Source organism: Triticum dicoccoides, chromosome 2A (genome assembly GCF_002162155.2).
Source record: "Triticum dicoccoides isolate Atlit2015 ecotype Zavitan chromosome 2A, WEW_v2.0, whole genome shotgun sequence".
NCBI lineage: Eukaryota > Viridiplantae > Streptophyta > Magnoliopsida > Poales > Poaceae > Triticum > Triticum dicoccoides.
Genome location: NC_041382.1, coordinates 293,863,297 through 293,886,846, shown reverse-complemented (window position 1 = coordinate 293,886,846; position 23,550 = coordinate 293,863,297).

Below are 23,550 nucleotides of genomic sequence, written 5' to 3'. Positions count from 1 at the left end.
CTTGGGAGAATGAGAAAACACTCCTGACCCGCCAAGCTGAGACAGCCGAAACAGCTCTGAAAGAAATTTCAACAGAGCTAAACAATTTGAAGGGTCGGGTATCCCAGATGGTTGCTGCGATTTTTGGTAAGCCGTCTGAATTGATCTTGAATATAATTTTTGTCAAACCAGAATATGATCCGCCAACTGACTCGGTTAAAAATATATATAGGTCCGCGAAGCAAAAATCTGAGCCAAGACCTGTTGATTAAGCTAAAGGCCGTATACACCTTGGTTTCAAATTATACATTGGTGCACAATGGGCTCTGGCCGCTATCTCTCTGGTAAATCAAGGATCCAACCGGCTTAGCGATGTCCTAAAGAAGCTGTCCATTCTTCCTGCTAGATTCCAAGAGGTAAAACGCTCCTGTGCGCGAGCCGGTGCACTGACTGCCCTAAGCCCTTCCAAAGCTTGGGTCCCAGACCTAGACCCGGCGGACGTGGCAAGGGGCTATCCTACTGTGAAGGAGGACAGGTCTCCTTTTTATCAAGATGACTTTATAGCCTGCGTCCGTGAAGTCCGGCCTCAAGCGACTAGCCTTGGAGGTGACACCAACATGGACAAATACCAGCCAGGTTTTGACAGTGCAAATAAGAAGATGGCCACTCCTTCATACAAAGTTGCCGATCTGATTCCACCTGTGAGAGAAGATACATTCGCCCCGGAAATTGACCCGGTCGGCCTGATTGACGACAAAGCTGAATTTGTCGCCATGAACGGCTTTGATTGGTCCAAATCCAACTTCTAGCAGACTCAAGATGGTGAACCAGTGAGGGAAGGACAATGATTATCTTTATGGGCTTATAAAGCCTTGTAATAGCTTAGCTGTTTAAAACACCGCATGTTTGCTTATGCCATCGCACATAAAACACTTCTATGTGAATCTGTGCTTCCGGATGCCAATGTTTAATGCTTTCTTATGCATCGTTTAATGCTTGTCTCTGCAATGTTTAAACTCTGTTCCTGTGAACACAAGAAAAAACCTGGCAGGGCGGTTTAGAACCAACTGGGTTTAAACACCTAATTGACAGCCCATACCTCCACCTCAAAAAATAGAGACAAATATAAATAAAGGATAAGGTTTAATACTAACTCTTAAGTTAACGTAGCCGATAAGCGCGTATAAGTAAGAATCATACCTTGTCCGTGTTGATTCTTAAATTGCCGGTTCAAATAACCCGGGTGATGAATTTGATAATTCAATATGTATAAAAGTTAATACTCCTTGAATATTCAATAATCATCATATCTCAGTGGCTCATACCTTTGGATCCTTAGACCACCGGCTTGAATAACCCGGGCAGCTGTGTTGTCCAACTGAGCCGACGAAGAAAACCAGGCTATCTCATTTGTAATATCGAAACAACAAAAACTCAAAGGCAAGCAACAGATAACAAACATAATTTTAACTCTGTATTCAAAAGAGTGGGGGTTTATGATTCGAATACGATCAGTAAACCGGACCAAAGGGGTTAAGCTAAGGTTCGAATACAACCATATAGCCCCCAGTGGCTTTGGCGTTGTGCCGATCAAGAGGGTACCGACAGCTATGTTCTCTTTGGTTCGAATACGACCTATGTTTGAACAGGAAGCCCCCAAATGACCTTGAGAGGTTTTTAACGACCCTGATTCGAATACGATCCAAGTCGGCTCAAAAGGGGTTAAGCTATGATTCGGATACGATCAAGAAGCCCCCAAGTGAGTTTGGCCTTGAGCCGATCAAGAGGGTTACGACAGCTATGTTCTCTTTGGTTCGAATACGACCTATGTTTGAACAGGAAGCCCCCAAGTGACCATGAGATTTACAGCTAGATTCGAATATGATCATAAGCTGGACTAGAAAAGGTTAAACTTGATTCAAATATGATCAGATCCTTAATAGTCATTTGTGAAAAAATAATAAAGATGCATAATCTTTGAAAAGAAAAGAGACCGATGGTCTTACTTTATTGCTTATCATCGTATATACAATGTGAACGTATGTACATGATGAGAGCCGGTGGCTCAGGTATAGTACGGCCGAAGTTGAGCAATGTTCCACGGCCGGCGGGTCTCCTCTTCCGACTTACGCGAGTCTGCATGCTCTCGAGCGTCAATGAGGTAGTAAGACCCGTTGTTTAAATTTTAGTGACCACAAAGGGTCCTTCCCAAGGTGGGGATAACTTGTGTGCATCTGAAAGATCTTGGATGAGCCGGAGCACCAAGCCGCCTTCCAGAAAAGTCCTGGTCTTAACCCGACAGCTGTGATAACGATGCAGGTCCTGTTGATAGATTGCTGACCGTGCTGCTGTTAAGTCTCTTTCTTCATCCAGCAAGTCAAGCGCATCCTGCCTGACTTTTTCATTGTTAGCTTCAACATAAGCCGCCACACGGGGTGAGTCATGACGGATGTCACTAGGAAATACTGCTTCTGCCCCATAAACCATGAAGAAGGGTGTGTAACCCGTAGACCTGTTGGGTGTAGTATTGATGCTCCATAACACGCAACTCCTCTACCCAATAACCCGATGTTCACTGTAAAGGAACCATAAGCCAGGGCTTTAGCCCTTTCAGAATTTCCTGATTGGCTCTCTCAGCTTGACCATTGGATTGAGGATGAGCTATAGAAGAAACATCAAGCTGGATGTGCTCTCACTGACAAAACTCTTCCATAGCCCCTTGGGATAGATTAGTGCCATTGTCTGTGATAATACTGTGTGGAAAACCGGAACAGAAGATTATTTTCTTCATGAACTAAACCGCCGTGGCTGCATCACACTTACTCATAGGCTCCGCCTCAACCCATTTAGTGAACTTATCAACAGCCACCAAGAGATGTGTCTTCTTATCCTTAGACCTTTTGAAAGCTCCCACCATGTCAAGCCCCCAGACTGCAAACGGCCAAGTGATTGGAATCATCCGGAGCTCTTGAGCTGGCACATGCACTCGTCGTGCGAATTTCTGACATCCATCACGTCTACTAACCAGATCTTCCGCGTCAGCGTGAGCCGTCAACAAGTAAAAACCATGATGAAACGCCTTGGCCACTAAGGATTTTGACCCGGCATGATGACCACAATCGCCTTCATGGATCTCACGAAGGATTTCTTGACCTTCTTCGGGGGAAACACACCATTGAAACGCTCCGGAAACACTACGATGAAATAACTCTCCATCTGAAATCATCATGGACTTAGACCGCCGGGTTATCTGTCGAGCCAGGGTCTCATCCGCTGGCAATTCTCCCCAGGTCATGTAAGCCAAAAACGGCACCGCCTAATCTGGGATGACATGAAGAGCCGCCACCAACTGCGCCTCCGGGTCAGGAATAGCTAAAATCTTCTTCTGTGGGTAACTTGACAGAGGGGTTATGCAAAACATCTAAAAAGGTGTTTGGTGGTACCGGCTTACGTTGAGACCCCAGCCGACTTAAAGCATCAGCTGCTTCGTTTTTTCGACGGTCAATGTGTTCCACCTGATAACCTTTAAAATATCCTGCAACATCATCGACCTCTCGGCGGTAAGCCGCCATGAGAGGGTCTTTGGAATCCCACTTGCCAGACACCTGCTGAGCCACTAGATCTGAATCACCAAGACATCTGACCCGGCTCAAGCTCATCTCCTTTGCCACTCAAAGACCATGGAGCAATGCTTCATACTCTGCTGCGTTGTTAGTGCACGGAAACATCAATCGTAACACATAACAAAATTTATCACCTCATGGGGAAGTTAATACAACTCCAGCCCCTGAAGCCTTCCAATTGCCTGGACCCATCAAAATGAATAGTCCAATATGTGTTGTCCGGATTTTCTTCTGGCATCTACATCTCTGTCTAGTCATTGATGAAGTCAACCAGAGCTTGAGACTTAATCGCAGTGCATGGAACATACTTCAGCCCATGAGACCCAAGATCAATTGCCCACTTGGCAACTCGCCCTGTAGCTTCTCTGTTTTGAATAATGTCTCCCAAAGGAGCAGAGCTAACCACAGTGATTGGATGTCCCTGAAAGTAATGCTTAAGCTTCCGGCTTGCCATGAACACCCCATAAACAAGCTTCTGCCAATGTGGATATCGTTGCTTAGACTCAATTAGCACTTCACTGACATAATAAACCAGCCGCTGAACTGGATGCTCTTTGCCGGCCTCCTTGCGCTCTACCACCATAGCCACACTAACAACCTGTGAGTTGGCAGCTACATATAACAATAGCGGCTCTTTCTCAATTGGAGCAGCTAGGACCGGCGGCTCAGCCAGTTGTGCCTTCAGATCCTCAAAAGCAGCGTTCGCAGCATCGCTCCAAACAAACACATCCGTTTTCTTCATCAAATGATACAGAGGCATAGCCTTTTCCCCTAACTGGCTTATGAACCGGCTCAAAGCATCCACACGACCCGCCAGTCGTTGAACATCATTGACGCATGTTGGTTTGGCCAGAGATGCAATTGCTTTGATCTTCTCCGGGTTAGCTTCAATACCTTGGTTAGATACCAGAAAGCCTAAGAGCTTGCCGGCTGGCACCCCAAAGATGCACTTGGCCGGGTTAAGCATCATCTTGTAAACCCGAAGATTATCAAAAGTCTCTTTCAGGTCTGTGACCAAGGTTTCCTCTTCACTGGACTTCACCACTATATCATCCACATAGGCATGAACATTGCGCCCAATTTGATCATGAAGACAATTCTGCACACACCGTTGGTAAGTCACCTGAGCACTCTTGAGCCCAAAAGGCATAGACCCATAGCAGAAAGCCCCAAAAGGTGTTATAAACACTGTTTTCTCTTGATCCTTGACTGCCATCTTAATCTGATGATACCCAGAGTAAGCATCTAAGAAACTCAACCGTGTGCAACCCGCCGTAGCATCAATGATCTGATCAATACGGGGAAGAGCAAAAGGATCAGCCGGACAGGACTTGTTTAAATCTGTGTAATCCACACACATATGCCAGGTGCCATTCTATTGAGCATGAGCACCAGGTTAGCTAACCATTCTGGATGAAAAACCTCCACAATGAACCCGGCCGCCAAGAGCTGGGCCACCTCTTCTCCAATGGCCTTGCGCCTTTCTTCATTGAACCGCCGAAGAAACTGTCTGACAGGTTTGAACTTTGGATCGATATTAAGCGTGTGCTCAGCGAGTTCCCTCGGGACACCTTGTCACATCCCTAGTTCTGACAATGCCTAGTGCATGCATTAGAGTGTTACATCATGTTTAAATTTCATTTAAACCTGAGATGGGGATTGACTAAGCCCTAGCACCAAATGAATTCAACTAGGGTCAAAATAAAACCTTTTCATTGAACTCAAAATGTCCTCTAAAAATGTTCAACATTTCTGGGTTGAGGTGGAAGCATCTACCAAAAATGGTTTATATTTTTGCAGGACATATTTGGTCACTGAATTAAATCATATAGTATTTTCATTTGGGCATTTAAATGCTATTAAATATTTCAAATGCTCAAATAATCATAAACTAAAATGTTTACTGTTGGATATATTCTAAACAGTAGCCATGATTAGTTTCATGATTTTTGAAAGTGTCTGAGTATTTTTAATAAAGCCCTAAATTTACAGAATAATAGAAAACTGAGATAATTAGAAAAAGAGAGAGAGAGAGAAGGAAGTTACCTGGCCTTACCGTGCAGCCCACCAGAGCCTGGCCCAGCTCCATCTGGCCGGCCCAGCCGGCCCAGCCCACCTCCCCCCTTGTCCTCTTCCTCCTCTGCCAGGAGGACGAACAGAGGCGAGGCGTGGCGCGCGCCGACACTGCCTCGGCCACCTCCTGCTTACCTGCTCGCCGCTGGAGGCACCCGAGGGAGCCACGCACTCCCCCTTGCCCCCTGCACCTCCCCTCTCTTCCCCTGGACCCCGTTCCCTCCTCTGTTTCCCTCCCGCGCACACCACCGAGCGGAGCTCGCCGTCATCGTCGCCGTACCCATGGCCATCGGCCACCACACGCAATCCCGACGCACCCAGAAGCTCCGCCACGTTGTCTTCTTCATCTTCGATGAGCCACGCAAGCCGGGAGGGCCCGGAACATCGCCATCGCCGTCGTCTTCCACCTCGGGCTCCGACCACCGCCGCCGTTGATTCGCCGTCTCCACCGCCTCCCCGAGCACGCCGACCTTCTCCTCGAACTCCCCGTGAGCCCCTGTCCATTTCCCCTCTCTCCCCGTGCCCGTCCGCGCCTTCTAACCACCCCGGCTGTCGGAGCCGACCGTTCCTCGCCGCCGGCGATGACGCAGACGGGGCTAGAGCCACCGTAGCTAACCCCCGAGCACGGCAACGTGCTCAGCACCCTTCCAGGAGCCGAGCGCGCCCACCCGTGCGACCTGCCGTGCCCCCTAGCGCCAACCCCGACCTCGCCGTGCTCCGGTCGCCGCCGCGGGCCCCGTTCCGGTGAGCTCGGGCCACCTCAGCCCCTGCCGTTTGCACAGATGGATGCGGGCGACTCCCAGCTACGCGTAGAGCCCCTCAGTCGCCGATTTGGTCGCCGAAGGAGCGTTTCCGACGCCCTCCGCCGTTGCTGGCGTCGCCGGCGACAAGCCGCGGGTCAACTCCGGCGGGTTTGACCCGGGGTTTGACCCCCTGACGTGTGGGCCCAGGCGCCTGCTAGATTAGTGTTAGATTAGTTAGCGCTAATTAACCTAGCTAATTAGATAGGCCACTGACATGCGGGCCCCGCCCGGCTAACTAAGTTAGTTAGGGCTAACTAACCTGGTTAGTTGACTGGGTCACTGACCAGTGGACCCCACTGGTCAGGTTTGACCTGAATCTGCCCCGTTGACCTGATGACATCAGGATAAGGTCATGCTGACGCAATAATTCCTTTCTGGAATTAAAATAAATTAGGAAATAATTTATGAATTCCAGAAAATTGTATAAACTTCTAAAATTCATAGAAATTCAACCGTAACTCCAAATTAAATAAATTATATATGAAAAATTATCAAAAAAATTCAAGGAATCCATCTGTACCATTTTCATGCATGTTAGAACAACTTATCACTACTGTTTAGGACAAATGAAGTGAATGACATTTGAATATTCACATATGGAGTTTGAATTTGAATCTTGTATTCAAACCAACTTCATTTAATCTGTTGCTAGTTGCATTAGCTCAAAACACATTCATTTTGCCATGTCATGATCATGCATCATATTGTGCATTGCATTGATTGTGTTCCTTTCTGTGTTGCCGGTATTTGTCCCCTCTCGATAGACGCGGTACCGACGATGTGATCGTTGACACTGATGAAGACTCAATGTTATCTTCAGAAGTGCCAGGCAAGCAAAACCCCCTTGTTCATTCCGATACAATCCCACTCTCTCGCTCCTGCTCTCTTTTACTGAATTAGGACAATATCGATTCATCTGTTACTTGCTGCGGTAGCTGAACCCCTTTATCCTCTGCATGACCTGTCATTCCACAGTAATTAGATGAAACCCACTAGCATGAGTAGGAGTTGTTTGAGCCCTGTTATGCCTACTCATTCATGTTTGTTTGTCATGCCTGCTACTGCTTAGAGTTGAGTCAGGTCTGATTCATCAGGGATGAATCAGAGGTGTGTGAACATGTCCTACCGTGTGTGAGCTAAGTGTGTGAACACGATTTGGTAAAGGTAGCAGTGAGAGGCCATGTAGGAGTACATGGTGGGTTGTCTCATTGCAGCCGTCCTCAGGAACTGAGTTCTGTGTTTGTGATCCATGATTCAGCTACTACCACGCATTGGGCCCGAAACCAATGGACCCTCTCGGCTTCTTGATCACCCTTGTCCTCTGTCCAGGAGTTGCAAGTAGTTTCTGGTGTTTGTAGTATGCTGGAGGCCGTGCGCAGCGCTGACCGTAGGGGTGGGTTGTGATGCGGTAGGCACGTGGCACGGTGTACCGGGCGCCCGTTTGGTGTCTCGGGAACCCTGTTCACATCGTTTGGGGCTGTGAGCGAAACTCCGGCCGGATCTCCTCATGGATGGAACCCGAATAGGCGATAAACCTGGACTAGAGACTTAGGTGATTAGGTAGGTCGTGGCCGACACCCACGTTGGGCTTCCGCTTGAAGGTTGCCGAGTACATGTCGTGTAAACGACGGTAAGTGGTGAGAGCGTGTGTGAAGAAGTACACCCCTGCAGGGTTAACCTAATCTATTCGAATAGCCGTGTCCGCGGAAAAGGACTTCTGGGTTGCTTATATCAGTTCATAGACAAGTGAAAGTGGATACTCTAAAATACGCAAGATAAGCGTGAGTGCTATGGATGGCGTTCTCGTAGGGAGACGGGAGCGGTTCCATAGTGGTGTATTGGTTGGTGAATATGTGGACTCGTGTGCGCCACCTCAAAAGAGTTACTTGCAGTCGTAGTTCAGGATAGCCACCGAGTCAAAGCTGGCTTGCTGCAGTTAAACCCCAGCATCCCTTTGTTGATAATGATGCATATGTAGTTAGTTCTGATGTAAGTCTTGCTGGGTACATTTGAACTCACGTTTGCCCATTTTATGTTTTGCAGAGAGACTTCGGTCTCACTAGTGGTTTCGCGTGGACTTCGATGTTTAGCTTGATACCTCAGCTACGATCTTGTGCCCTCGGCAGGATCTGATAGATAGTCAGGCTTATCAACCTTTTTCATTTATAGATGTCTGTACTCAGACATGATAGCTTCCGCTTGTGCTCTGATTTGTATGCTCTGATTGTTGGGTCATGAGACCCATGTTTGTAATGTCTCGCTCCTCGGAGCCTATTGAATAAACTACTTGAGTCGTAGAGTCATTTTGTGATGCCATGTTGTATTGCACATATCGAGCATATTGTGTGTATGTTATTGAAATGCTTGGTATGTGTGGGATCTGACTATCTAGTTGTTTATCTTTAGTAGCCTCTCTTACCGGGAAATGTCTCCTAGTGTTTCCACCGAGCCATGGTAGCTTGCTACTGCTCCGGAACACTTAGGCTGGCCGGCATGTGTCCTTCTTCGTTCCTGTGTCTGTCCCTTCGGGGAAATGTCACGCGATGAATACCGGAGTCCTGTTAGCCCGCTACAGCCCGGTTCACCGGAGTCCTGCTAGCCCAGTGCTACAGCCTGGATTCACTCGCTGATGACCGACACGTTCGATGCTGGGTCATGGATGCCTGTCCCTGTAAGTCTGTGCCACTTTGGGTTTATGACTAGCCATGTCAGCCCGGGCTCCTTATCATATGGATGCTAGCGACACTGTCATATACGTGTGCCAAAAGGCGCAAACGGTCCCGGGCAAAAGTAAGGCGACACCCGTGGGAATACCGTGTGTGAGGCCGCAAAGTGATATGAGGTGTTACATGCTAGATCGATGTGGCATTGAGTCGGGGTCCTGACAACGTTGGTATCAGAGCTTGACTGCCTGTAGGATTACTAAGCCAAACTGGTCGAAGTTGAGTCTAGAAATGCTTTAGTTATATGTAAGGGAATTGATTGTGGGATGGAACGTAAGGCTCTTTTTACTCCTTATACCTCATGGCCTTCTGATCTGAGTCATCATCTTCTCTTCTACGGGGTTTAAGCACTAGGCTATCTCTTCTTTCTATCAGGATCACGTGTTACTAATCCGTAGACTTATAAGATTGTTGATTCAAGCCCCAGTTCAGTTCCTACTATCTTCCGTATGTTAATTGTTGATCTCGAAGCTTGATATTGTGCTTCTGAGTGGTTATGCCACCATTTTTGTGAATGTCTCAAATCTCTTCTGAGCATTTACAGCCGTTATGCTGTCCGAGTCATTCCAGGTTTCTAAATAGTCTGATGCATTTGCAAAATCCTTTTCCTCTGGTTTCGATGCTCCTTTATGCCAGCTCAATCACACTAATTGTTGAGTTGAGGTATTCTATTGCCCTGACATTATGTTGGAGTTACTCTCATGGCCCTAGGTGTTTAGGGAGTCAACTAGTAATCTAGCAATGTTTTGTGATCCCAGTGTGATGATCCTGGCTTTTATTCTCGAAAGCATCCCGTGATGCTACTTAGTAGTAGGTATTCTACTCCTGGGTTCTGAACCCGAGATTCACCCTACTTACTTCATGTCGATAGTGTTTGCTAGTTCCTTTAGGATATTAGTAACTTTGCGGTAGTCCTCGAAGTTCGTGGTATTTCCTTCTTCCAAATACTATGAACTACTTATGGCAGAAGTTCCTCGTTGAACTGAAATATCACAACAGGATTACTCTTGAGGAGTTCTCCATTCATAAATCGTGACTCTGCCAGTTCTACCTTTCTGCATGGGTTATCCGGAAGAAATATGTTGAACTTGGTTCGGCATACTAATCTATGCACCCACAACTCAGAAAATTATATGTTCCTTTGAGTTGTCTCTCTTTAGTTGCATTCTGACCCACGTCTATCAATTGATAGTCAAGAGTATGCGTGCGTTCGTTTATCGATGCCTATTACTCTTGTGGTCCGTCAAGCCATTCTATCGCAGAATGACTAGGAGAAACAAACTCTAGTACCTCTTCCATATCCAGGATTGGGTCAAAGAAGTTGTGCTCCGCAGATCAAATTGCTAATCCAGCTTTTGTTCTGTTCTACCTTGGAGTATTACCATCTTTATATCGGGATTGTTATAGGAATTGCACACCATCCTATGAACTCTTGGTACAGTGATACTTCTTGCCATCATTAGTCATCCCTCGGTCTTCGTGTTGATGCAACTGGAATACCGACAAATGAATCATGGCGTGTGAAATCAATACTGCTAGCAATTCCATTGCTTGGTAGTTAAATGGACGATAACCTCATTCTTAGCGTGTCGATTATTGAATCGTCACCCTAAGGTTGATTGTGCTACCTAGTCCTTATTTTTGGTGCACTCTCCGATCAATGAGTTAGGATAGTGCCAATCCTTGCTTATTTGATCATATCGTCTTGCCCTGAAAAGCAAGATTGTTCTCGAGCTTAGTAACATATCGGTGGTTCGTGATTTCCGAAGATCTTCTCGGAAGTATTACCAGGTTGTCACCTGACCGCTATGTTGAGCTCGTGATCAAGTTGGTTTCTTGTGAACCACCCTTTCTCCAAGAATCTGTGTTGGATACCCCTGAGCTAGTTGGCTAAGCTGAACAACAACTTGGAGAGTTGGAAGATAAAAGCTTGCCTGACTTAGTTCGTTCCAAAGGGATGTTCTTGTGTAGTGTGTGTTGAAGAAAGATGATATCTTCATCGATTGGTCCCTGTGATCAGTTGCTGGATCTACTGTCTTATCAATCCTTTGAATTGAGTGTGGGCTATCGTCAAATCAAGTCAGAACCAACGATGCTCGTAATGTTGTCTTATTCGTGGTTGATCCCTCGAGCATACACCATTACATCTTTGGTCTGACCAATGCTATCACCGTGTTCACTTAACTATGGAATTCCTTTTAAAAGGAAACCCGGATGAATTGTTGTTGAGGCCATTGACAACATCCTTATCTCCTCCATGATTTTGTTGAACATTAAGCTAGTGTTGGAAACTTTTGAAAGCATTTTCTTCATGCTAGCTCATGAAGTACTTGTTTGATGAAAGGAGTGACTTCCTTTGATTCATGTGCATTTTGATGTAAGCTGCCGTCGTGAATTCGAGAAAGTTTGTTTTTGCTCCTTTGGAATCATCCCAAGTCGGTCATGCACGTGCGAAGAATTCTATGGTCTGTTAGACTGATCATCTTCATTCCATATGTATATCCTAGCACACCAAGCCACTGACTGATTTGTTCAAGGAGAAGGAGTATCTTCATAAGAGCTAATCCGGACTTATGAAAGAACTCCGATATCCTCGCTGATGGTTCCCAACCAGAACTCGGTAGTGTTTTATTGTAAGACTACCATGTGGGCATGCTTGTCTGGGGCAACGTGTTCACATGTTTGTAGCAGAACCAGCTCATGTTTTGGAGCTTGCTATCGTAGTTCATCTCCCGAGAATCCCGCAACGTCATCTCGTCGATTTGTGTTGCAAACTTCCGTTTTTCTTCCTAGACTCGATGAGTCTGGAATATCCTGATACCAACCAGATCTGAATGTCAGGCAGATATGATGGTTGGAATATTTCCCAAGAATTATAATATTGGTCGCGCGATAACCGATAAAGTGGATGTCGTGGCCAACACACCCAGCCGGAAGACCTGTTATTATAATATCTTGATTGATGAAGTTGGCCACCTCCCCATAGGGATTTCGTAGGATTTACTCCCTAGTTGTCCTTATGGATTCTATTGCTCCCGAAGTCCGACCTTTACCTGATGTTCTAGTTATCAAACCATATCTATGAATGGGTTACACTAGCATGTCAAGGAGAACATTAGAAGCGGAGTGCTAAATGTCTCTCGGTCGATCATCCAGATTTTGTTTCCTTGGCCTCGCTAGGGTGAAATCTGAGTTGATGTTATCTTCCTATACATCTGCCTCGTCCATCGTTGTTCATCATGGTGGTATGTTGTGTTGCCAGGATCCTTGACACGGATGTTGGTAAAACCTTGATGAATATGGAAATGCTCAAGTTCTGGAGAGCACGCACAAGCGCTACGTGTTATCATCGGCACTAGCTGGTTTGCTCTCAGTTCCCTCGGCAATGCTATGATCTATTCAACAGTGAATTCACTCTCTGTTGTTGGGTTCTTCCCCAGTTACCAGAATCATTCCCAGCATTTGCATTTTGTTCCTAGCTTGCACCGCCAATGTGCCATTCTACCATGGGTCTCTTCTATCTCCGGTGATAAGCAAATTCATCCATTACATTGTCTTCAACAAGGTAATCCACATCATCCAAGTCCGAGTATGCCATTCTACCGAACCCCTCTAAATGATCGATTATGATTTGCCTTAAGCTGGTATAAAGAGTTTCAATGATCTCTGAATCAAAGGTAATTCTTTTTGCCACTTAGGGTAATAATCTACGAGTCACCCTCCTCCAGGATGTTTCGTCGTGGTATCATGGCAACTCAACTCCTCGCTACGTGGACAATCGATTACCACCTTCTTAAGCGTGAAATTATTGTCTACCTAGTGAACCCTCGTCATCCATTTCTTTCCACCCCTCTTGATGTGTATCTCGTGTCTCAACCGAGAGTTGGTCCTATGTCTCATTCCGTGAGTTGTTCGATCTTCGAGGAGATCGACCCTTCTAGAGTCTTCTTCCCTCCATGTCATGTTGACAGGATTTCTCAGAGCAAGACTTCAAGACAATTATGGTGATCGAATCAACGTTCCTATGAAGTGCAACCTGGATCGTGAAGATTGTGCTAGTTTGCGTTTCCCCTTCACCCTACCCTACGCTTGAATCTCGAGACGAGATTCTTGTTTAGTGGGGGTGAGTTGTCACATCCCTAGTTCTAACAATGCCTAGTGCATGCATTAGAGTGTTACATCATGTTTAAATTTCATTTAAACCTGAGATGGGGATTGACTAAGCCCTAGCACCAAATGAATTCAACTAGGGTCAAAATAAAACCTTTTCATTGAACTCAAAATGTCCTCTAAAAATGTTCAACATTTCTGGGTTGAGGTGGAAGCATCTACCAAAAATGGTTTATATTTTTGCAGGACATATTTGGTCACTGAATTAAATCATATAGTATTTTCATTTGGGCATTTAAATGCTATTAAATATTTCAAATGCTCAAATAATCATAAACTAAAATGTTTACTGTTGGATATATTCTAAACAGTAGCCATGATTAGTTTCATGATTTTTGAAAGTGTCTGAGTATTTTTAATAAAGCCCTAAATTTACAGAATAATAGAAAACTGAGATAATTAGAAAAAGAGAGAGAGAGAAGGAAGTTACTTGGCCTTACCGTGCAGCCCACCAGAGCCTGGCCCAGCTCCATCTGGCCGGCCCAGCCGGCCCAGCCCACCTCCCCCCTTGTCCTCTTCCTCCTCTGCCAGGAGGACGAACAGAGGCGAGGCGTGGCGCGCGCCGACGCTGCCTCGGCCACCTCCTGCTTACCTGCTCGCCGCTGGAGGCACCCGAGGGAGCCACGCACTCCCCCTCGCCCCCTGCACCTCCCCTCTCTTCCCCTGGACCCCGTTCCCTCCTCTGTTTCCCTCCCGCGCACACCACCGAGCGGAGCTCGCCGTCATCGTCGCCGTACCCATGGCCACCGGCCACCACACGCAATCCCGACGCACCCAGAAGCTCCGCCACGTTGTCTTCTTCATCTTCGATGAGCCACGCAAGCCGGGAGGGCCCAGAACATTGCCATCACCGTCGTCTTCCACCTCGGGCTCCGACCACCGCCACCGTTGATTCGCCGTCTCCACCGCCTCCCCGAGCACGCCGACCTTCTCCTCGAACTCCCCGTGAGCCCCTGTCCATTTCCCCTCTCTCCCCGTGCCCGTCCGCGCCTTCTAACCACCCCGGCTGTCGGAGCCGACCGTTCCTCGCCGCCGGCGATGACGCAGACGGGGCTAGAGCCACCGTAGCTAACCCCCGAGCACGGCAACGTGCTCAGCACCCTTCCAGGAGCCGAGCGCGCCCACCCGTGCGACCTGCCGTGCCCCCTAGCGCCAACCCCGACCTCGCCGTGCTCCGGTCGCCGCCGCGGGCCCCGTTCCGGTGAGCTCGGGCCACCTCAGCCCCTGCCGTTTGCACAGATGGATGCGGGCGACTCCCAGCTACGCGTAGAGCCCCTCAGTCGCCGATTTGGTCGCCGAAGGAGCGTTTCCGACGCCCTCCGCCGTTGCTGGCGTCGCCGGCGACAAGCCGCGGGTCAACTCCGGCGGGTTTGACCCGGGGTTTGACCCCCTGACGTGTGGGCCCAGGCGCCTGCTAGATTAGTGTTAGATTAGTTAGGGCTAATTAACCTAGCTAATTAGATAGGCCACTGACATGCGGGCCCCGCCCGGCTAACTAAGTTAGTTAGGGCTAACTAACCTGGTTAGTTGACTGGGTCACTGACCAGTGGACCCCACTGGTCAGGTTTGACCTGAATCTGCCCCGTTGACCTGATGACGTCAGGATAAGGTCATGCTGACGCAATAATTCCTTTCTGGAATTAAAATAAATTAGGAAATAATTTATGAATTTCAGAAAATTGTATAAACTTCTAAAATTCATAGAAATTCAACCGTAACTCCAAATTAAATAAATTATATATGAAAAATTATCAGAAAAATTCAAGGAATCCATCTGTACCATTTTCATGCATGTTAGGACAACTTATCACTACTGTTTAGGACAAATGAAGTGAATGACATTTGAATATTCACATATGGAGTTTGAATTTGAATCTTGTATTCAAACCAACTTCATTTAATCTGTTGCTAGTTGCATTAGCTCAAAACACATTCATTTTGCCATGTCATGATCATGCATCATATTGTGCATTGCATTGATTGTGTTCCTTTCTGTGTTGCCGGTATTTGTCCCCTCTCGATAGACGCGGTACCGACGATGTGATCGTTGACACTGATGAAGACTCAATGTTATCTTCAGAAGTGCCAGGCAAGCAAAACCCCCTTGTTCATTCCGATACAATCCCACTCTCTCGCTCCTGCTCTCTTTTACTGCATTAGGACAATATCGATTCATCTGTTACTTGCTGCGGTAGCTGAACCCCTTTATCCTCTGCATGACCTGTCATTCCACAGTAATTAGATGAAACCCACTAGCATGAGTAGGAGTTGTTTGAGCCCTGTTGTGCCTACTCATTCATGTTTGTTTGTCATGCCTGCTACTGCTTAGAGTTGAGTCAGGTCTGATTCATCAGGGATGAATCAGAGGTGTGTGAACATGTCCTACCGTGTGTGAGCTAAGTGTGTGAACACGATTTGGTAAAGGTAGCAGTGAGAGGCCATGTAGGAGTACATGGTGGGTTGTCTCATTGCAGCCGTCCTCAGGAACTGAGTTCTGTGTTTGTGATCCATGATTCAGCTACTACCACGCATTGGGCCCGAAACCAATGGACCCTCTCGGCTTCTTGATCACCCTTGTCCTCTGTCCAGGAGTTGCAAGTAGTTTCTGGTGTTTGTAGTATGCTGGAGGCCGTGCGCAGCGCTGACCATAGGGGTGGGTTGTGATGCGGTAGGCACGTGGCACGGTGTACCGGGCGCCCGTTTGGTGTCTCGGGAACCCTGTTCACATCGTTTGGGGCTGTGAGCGAAACTCCGGCCGGATCTCCTCATGGATGGAACCCGAATAGGCGATAAACCTGGACTAGAGACTTAGGTGATTAGGTAGGTCGTGGCCGACACCCACGTTGGGCTTCCGCTTGAAGGTTGCCGAGTACATGTCGTGTAAACGGCGGTAAGTGGTGAGAGCGTGTGTGAAGAAGTACACCCCTGCAGGGTTAATATGATCTATTCGAATAGCCGTGTCCGCGGAAAAGGACTTCTGGGTTGCTTATATCAGTTCATAGACAAGTGAAAGTGGATACTCTAAAATACGCAAGATAAGCGTGAGTGCTATGGATGGCGTTCTCGTAGGGAGACGGGAGCGGTTCCATAGTGGTGTATTGGTATGGTGAATATGTGGACTCGTGTGCGCCACCTCAAAAGAGTTACATTGCAGTCGTAGTTTAGGATAGCCACCGAGTCAAAGCTGGCTTGCTGCAGTTAAACCCCACCATCCCCTTTGTTGATAATGATGCATATGTAGTTAGTTCTGATGTAAGTCTTGCTGGGTACATTTGTACTCACGTTTGCCTATTTTATGTTTTTGCAGAGAGACTTCAGTCTCACTATTAGTTCCGCTTGGACTTCGACGTTTAGCTTGTTACCTCAGCTACGATCTTGTGCCCTCGGCAGGATCTGGTAGATAGTCAGGCTTCTCAGCCTTTTTCATTTATAGTTGTCTGTACTCAGACATGATAGCTTCCGCTTGTGCTTTGATTTGTATGCTCTGATTGTTGTGTCATGAGACCCCTGTTTGTAATATCTCGCTCCTCGGAGCCTAATGAATAAACTACTTAAGTCGTAGAGTCATTTTGTGATACCATGTTGTATTGCACATATCGAGCATATTGTGTGTATGTGTGGGATCTGACTATCTAGTTGTTTATCTTTAGTAGCCTCTCTTACCGGGAAATGTCTCCTAGTGTTTCCACCGAGCCATGGTAGCTTGCTACTGCTCCGGAACACTTAGGCTGGCCGGCATGTGTCCTTCTTCGTTCCTGTGTCTGTCCCTTCGGGGAAATGTCACGCGATGAATACCGGAGTCCTGTTAGCCCGCTACAGCCCGGTTCACCGGAGTCCTGCTAGCCCAGTGCTACAGCCTGGATTCACTCGCTGATGACCGACACGTTCGATGCTGGGTCATGGATGCCTGTCCCTGTAAGTCTGTGCCACTTTGGGTTTACGACTAGCCATGTCAGCCCGGGCTCCTTATCATATGGATGCTAGCGACACTGTCATATACGTGTGCCAAAAGGCGCAAACGGTCCCGGGCAAAAGTAAGGCGACACCCGTGGGAATACCGTGCGTGAGGCCGCAAAGTGATATGAGGTGTTACATGCTAGATCGATGTGGCATTGAGTCGGGGTCCTGACACACCTGGCATGTCTGAAGGTTTCCATGCAAAGATGTCCCGGTTCTCATGGATGAACTCGATGAGCGCACTTTCCTATTTCGGATCCAAGTTCGCACTGATGATGAACTATTTGGATAAATCGCCAGGCACAAAGTCAACCATCTTAGTGTCATCAGCTGATTTGGACTTTAACTCCGGCTCATGCTCTATTGTTGGTTTCTTTAATGACGTCATGTCCGCCGGGTCAACATGATCCTTGTAGAATTTCAACTCCTCTATTGCACAAACAGATTCAGCATAGGCAGCATCCCCCTTCTTCACATTCCAAGGCTATCTTCCGGCTCCCATGGATTGTAATGGCGCCCTTGTGACCCGGCATCTTGAGCTGCAAATATACGTAACACGGCCGATCCATGAACTTGGCGTAAGCCGGCCGCCCAAACAGAGCATGATATGGGCTTTTGATTTTAGCCACTTCAAAGGTTAATTTTTCTGCTCTGGAGTCATATTCATCTCCAAAGGCTACTTCCAGCTCGATCTTACCAACTGGGTATGCCGACTTACCAGGCACCACACCATGAAAAACAGTGTTGGATTGTTTAAGATTTTTGTCCATCAATCCCATCTGGCGAAACGTCTCATAGTAAAGGATGTTGATGCTGCTGCCTCCATCCATGAGTACCTCAGTAAACTTGTACCCACCAACCTGAGGTGCCACTACTAACGCCAAGTGACCAGGATTATCAACCCAGGGCGGGTGATCCTCTCTGCTCCACACAATGGGCTGCTCCGACCAACGTAAATAATGTGAAACTACCGGCTCAACGGCATTGACGGCCCTCTTGTGGAGTTTCTGGTCTCTCTTACATAAACTGGTAGTAAAGACATGATACTGTCCACTACTCAACTGCTTCGGGTTGCTCTGATAGCCGGATTGCTGCTGCTGTTGATTCCCTTGGCCGTGTTGCTGATTATATCCTCCCTGGTGACCAGGATGACCATGAAAACCTCCTCCGCTTGAACCGGCGCCAGGGCCCTGAAAGCCGCCTGAGCCGCCACCCGGGCCGTGACCCCCATCAAATGCGTTTGAATTTTTAAATGCCTTCATGATTGTGCAATCCTTCCACAAGTGGGTAGCTGGCTTCTCCCGGGTGCCGTGTCTTGGACAAGGTTCATTCAACAACTGCTCAAGGGTGGGGCCTGACCCGCCCGATCGAGGGGGCTGTCTGCCCTTGCGCCGCTGATTACCACCCTGCACATTAGTATTAGCAACAAACTCATCAGCCTTACGCTTGTTACCTCCTTGATTTGCCGGGTTATGCTGGTGACCCTTGCCATTGCCATTCTTCTTTCCCTTTGTTGCCTTTTCTTCATCAGACGCCGGGTCTTTGGTGGTATCAGAATCAACATACTTTACAAGAGCCGCCATCAACGTTCCCATGTCATTACAGTCACGTTTAAGCCGCCCCAACTTCTACTTCAGAGGTTCAAAATGGCAATTTGTCTCCAACATCAAAACTGTTGAGCCGGCGTACATTTTATCAGACGAATGTATTATCTCCTTGACCCGTCGCACCCAATGGTTCGTATATTCTCCATCCTCTTGCTTGTAATTGGTCAGGTCCACAATTGACATTGGCTTCTTACACGTGTCTTTAAAGTTCTGGATCAACCGTGCCTTCAACTCTGCCCATGAGCCGATGGAATTGGGTGGTAATCCTTTCAACCAGGTTCGAGCCGTTCCATCCAACATCATGGTAAAGTACTTGGCCATTGCAGCATCACTAACCTCCAACAGCTCCATAGCCATCTCATAACTCTCAATCCAAGCCCCTGGCTGTAAGTCAGCCGTGTAGTTAGGCACCTTACGAGGTCCCTTGAAATCCTTGGGCAACCGCTCATTGCGTATGGCTGGGACCAGGCAAGGTACGCCTCCGGTTCTCGTAACCACTCCTGCCTTAACCGAGGTTGCTGGATAAGCCGGAAAGGTTTGGTGAGCCACCTGCTCTGCTGCTATCTGAGCCGCCCGTTCCGCCTCTTGACGAATCCTCTCCTGATCCGCCAAGTTAAGGGCTCCAGCCCGCACTGGCTCATGCCTATATGGACGGTTGTGGCATTGAGCATTACTTGACATCTCTGCAGATTCCATATGCCTACTATAACTCGGGCTCCGGCTTGGGCGAGGAGTTGAATGAATCCTGTCTCGACTGTAGGAGTATGCATCCTGTTGGGCCAAAGCTGTCTGAAGTAGTTCTCTTACCCTACGGGTTTCAATTGCTGCTGGCGAGTTGCCTTCCATTTGGAGAGCTGCCAAATGAGCCGACACTGTAATGAGGTTCTCCATGGGGTTGGAGAAGTGACCCAGGGGCGTTGCTATATAACGAGGAGGAGCTGTATTCATGCGTGGCGGCTCCATGGTGCGGGGCTGAACTGGTGCACCGGGCATCGTAACCCGGTTTGCCTCTGGCGGGTTGCTTCCTGCAGCTCCGGGTGTATGGAAGAAATTCCTCGGATCCAGCGTTAGAGGCAGACGCGACTGAGTTTTCTGACGCCTCCTCCTCATGACCTCGTTTGATGCATTAAGATCCACCGAGAGCCGAAAGGTTTCTGCTTGAAGCTGCTAAGCACGAGCATCCAAAGCTGCTCGTTCTGCTGCCATCCGGGTTTCCTCGGCGGCTAGATTTTCCTTAGCTTGCACCATCTCCTCCCTCACGCATGCCACTTCCGCGTCATGCTAGGATTTATCTGCCGGCTCTACCGCAGCGGTTAACAGAGTCGTCAGTTTATCCATGGGGTCCATGAGAACCTGAGCTGGGGGGCGCGCGGGGTCTCCTGACCCAGCAGCTGCCGACCCAGTGGCCGCCGCTGTCACTGCAGTGGTGTTCTGCCCGGGCTGTGTCCCTGCCATGAAGACTCCGGCCCAATTCGGCGGCTCAAGGGGGTCCGGAATATTGCTGCCATCGGAACAGCTCCCGAGCATGCCGTCTTGCAGTTGGTACAACAAGTCCGTCTCACCTGTTGATGATGCAGTATCAGAGCAGATGGCCGTCTCTCCGCCCTCCATCGATCCTTCGGAGTATTCACCGCCATGGATGCAACCTACGAAGGCATGCTTCACGACAGATTGAACACGGGCGGACCCGGCGCGCTGAGCCGTTTCGATGAGGTCGGTGTGGACATCCGGGTCAGGGCCTGACTCGCAGATCCGGCCGATGAAGACGTGAATTCCGCCGAAGGGGACCCGATACCCGTACTCGATTGAGCCGGCCTCGGGGCCCCAGCCTTCGTCATTGATGTAGATATTGCCGCGACGACTCTTGGTCATCCGGCCCACAGCGTATCCCTTGAGCCCTTTGAAGTTGCCCTTCAAGAACTCAAATCCACCATGCGCTAGCCCCACGGTGGGTGCCAACTGTCGTGGAGTTGTCACGGCAGATGTCCTAGAGCAAGGACTTAGTCGTAGGGCCATCGCACTAGGAATCTTAAAGGGGTTAATCGGGACAAAGGACATGAGAGAGGGTTTTATACTAGTTCGGCCCCTTACGATGAAGGTAAAAGCCTACGTCTAGTTGGGATTGGTATTGCTGAGGTTTCAATCTCCAAGAGGCTCAACTCACCAGCTTGGTGATCGACTTGGTTGTTTCTTGCCCTAAACCGCCACCGGGTCATCCCCTTATATACACAGGTTGACGCCTGGTGGCTTACATAGTTCCGGCCGGCTCATAATCGTGTCCGGCTCGGTGACTTCCTTTACATGCCTTTCTTTACAAGTCATTCCGCCCATATGGCGGTTTACAATAACGGGCCTTAAGCCGGCTCGAGGCCTTTGGGCTTTCTATATATACTAATAAACTATCATCTTGACTGTCTATTGAGCTTCTTATCTAACCCGCCATTAAGGCTGACCCGGCCCCTCCTGGGCAGGTCTCAGTTGATAGTAATATCCCCAACAAACTGCGTGTGTAACCGTGATGGTCTCTTCTCGGTGGAGTCCGGGAACTGAACACGGTGTTGGAGTAATGTTTGACGTAGGTTGTTCTAGGATCACTTCTTGATCATAGTTGTTCGATCGTGCTTTTGCCTTCTCTTCTCGCTCTCTTTTGTGAATATGTTAGCCACCATATATGCTAGTCACTTGCTGCAGCTCCACATCATACCTTTACCTTACCTATAAGCTTAAATAGTCTTAATCGTGAGGGTGAGAGATTGCTGAGTCCCCATGACTCACAGATTACTTCCAAACCAGATGCAGGGACCGAAGATACCGTTCCAGATGATATGACCGAGCTCAAGTGGGAGTTCGATGAAGACTCTCGTCATTACTACGTGTCTTTCCCAGATGATCAGTAGTGGTGCCCAGTTGGGGTGATCGGGGACTTTGTCGTATTTGGGGGTTGATCTTTATTTTGGTTCCGTAGTCAGACCCTGAGTGTATTGGATGAATGTAATGACTTATTTATGTATTTGTGTGACGTCGCTAGTGTAAGCCAACTATGTACCTTTCCCCTTTATTTATTTACATGGGTTGTTGTGAAGATTACCTCACTTGCGACATTGCTTTCAATGCAGTTATGCCTCTAAGTCATGCTTTGACACGTGGGAGATATAGCCGCATCGAGGGCGTTACAAGTTGGTAATCAGAGCCTTCCCCGACCTTAGGAGCCCCCTGCTTGATTGAATCGTTGGCGTTGTTGAGTCTAGACAAATGTTTTGAGTCATTTAGGATTATATATATATCGGAGAGTAGGATTTCTTTTTACTCCTCAGTCCCTTCGTCGCTCTGGTGAGGCATCTTGACGTAGAGTTTTGACTCTTCTCTTCTCAAATTTCACTAATTTTTTTAGGATCACGCGGGTATCTTGGAATCGTTCCGATGGTTTTGTGACGAGAACATTGTTCTTGGTGCCTCCTGACATTTAGGGGTTGTGGCAGTGTCCCGGGGAGTTGAGCTCCGAGGTGTTGTCGTCACAATTTTATCGTTGAGATTCTGGAATACCTGAGTTTCGCCGACATCGAAAATCTCTTTTATGCAGTTGTTGGTGAGATAACCTCGACGCCACCTAGTACTGGGGCGGGAGTTCGGGAGTATTGCCATAACTCGTACAACGGATGCTTTTCGAAGGTTGAGGTAAATGATTTCCGAAGGTTTCTTGGTTATGTGTTGAAGGATGGATACAGCTGGATGTAGGGTTTGCTAGCTTTGGGTGAGATATTATGCTTCCCCTGTATCCCCAACACCTGATTGCATAACCGGAAAGGTTCGGGAGTTTCATACGTGGGAATTCTTGTAGCTCTAGTTCTTCTTCCGCGAATATTTGGTTTGGGATTGGGTAATCCTCACCAAGTATTTGTTCTTGTCCGTACCTTGTTGTTTTATTCTTCTACCTCTATCTAAGTGGCTTCCCAATTTATGGAAATGTGACCATTTCAATTGGAATGCATTCGTTCATTTTGTTCGGATGTGAAGACTATAAGTTGCAATTTCTGTCCATTTGATTCAGCTTGAATATTTGTCTGTCAAGATGCTAACGTATGTCACCCTCTTTAGGCTGGCTCCTGCTAAGGGTCAGAATCAGAATCAGGATCCGCCACCACCACCTCCACCGCCGGAGGCATGGCAAGCTGTGATGGCCACTACCAATGCAAACATGCAGCTGATCATGCAAATTCTGCAAGAGCGCAACCAAGGGAATGATGGCCAGGGCAACAATCAGAATCGGTTTGCTACACTCAACCAGTTCCTTGCTAACCAGCCAAAGACCTTCAACAACTGTGTCGAGGCCTCAGACGCTGATGATTGGCTCGTGGATATCTGCAAGCATTTCGAGTGAAGTAACGTCAGGCCTGAGGACTTTGTCAAGTTTGCCTCCTTCCAACTCAAAGACCAAGCTATAGAATGGTTTTAGCAATACAAAGATTCTAGAGGAGGTCATGTGATTACCTGGGATGAATTCCGTCAATACTTCAAAGCTCATCACATTCCTCAGAGTGTGGTTGAAAGCAAGCGTGAGGAATTCCGCAACCTGAAGCAAGGCACTTTGTTAGTCTACCAGTACAACATCATGTTT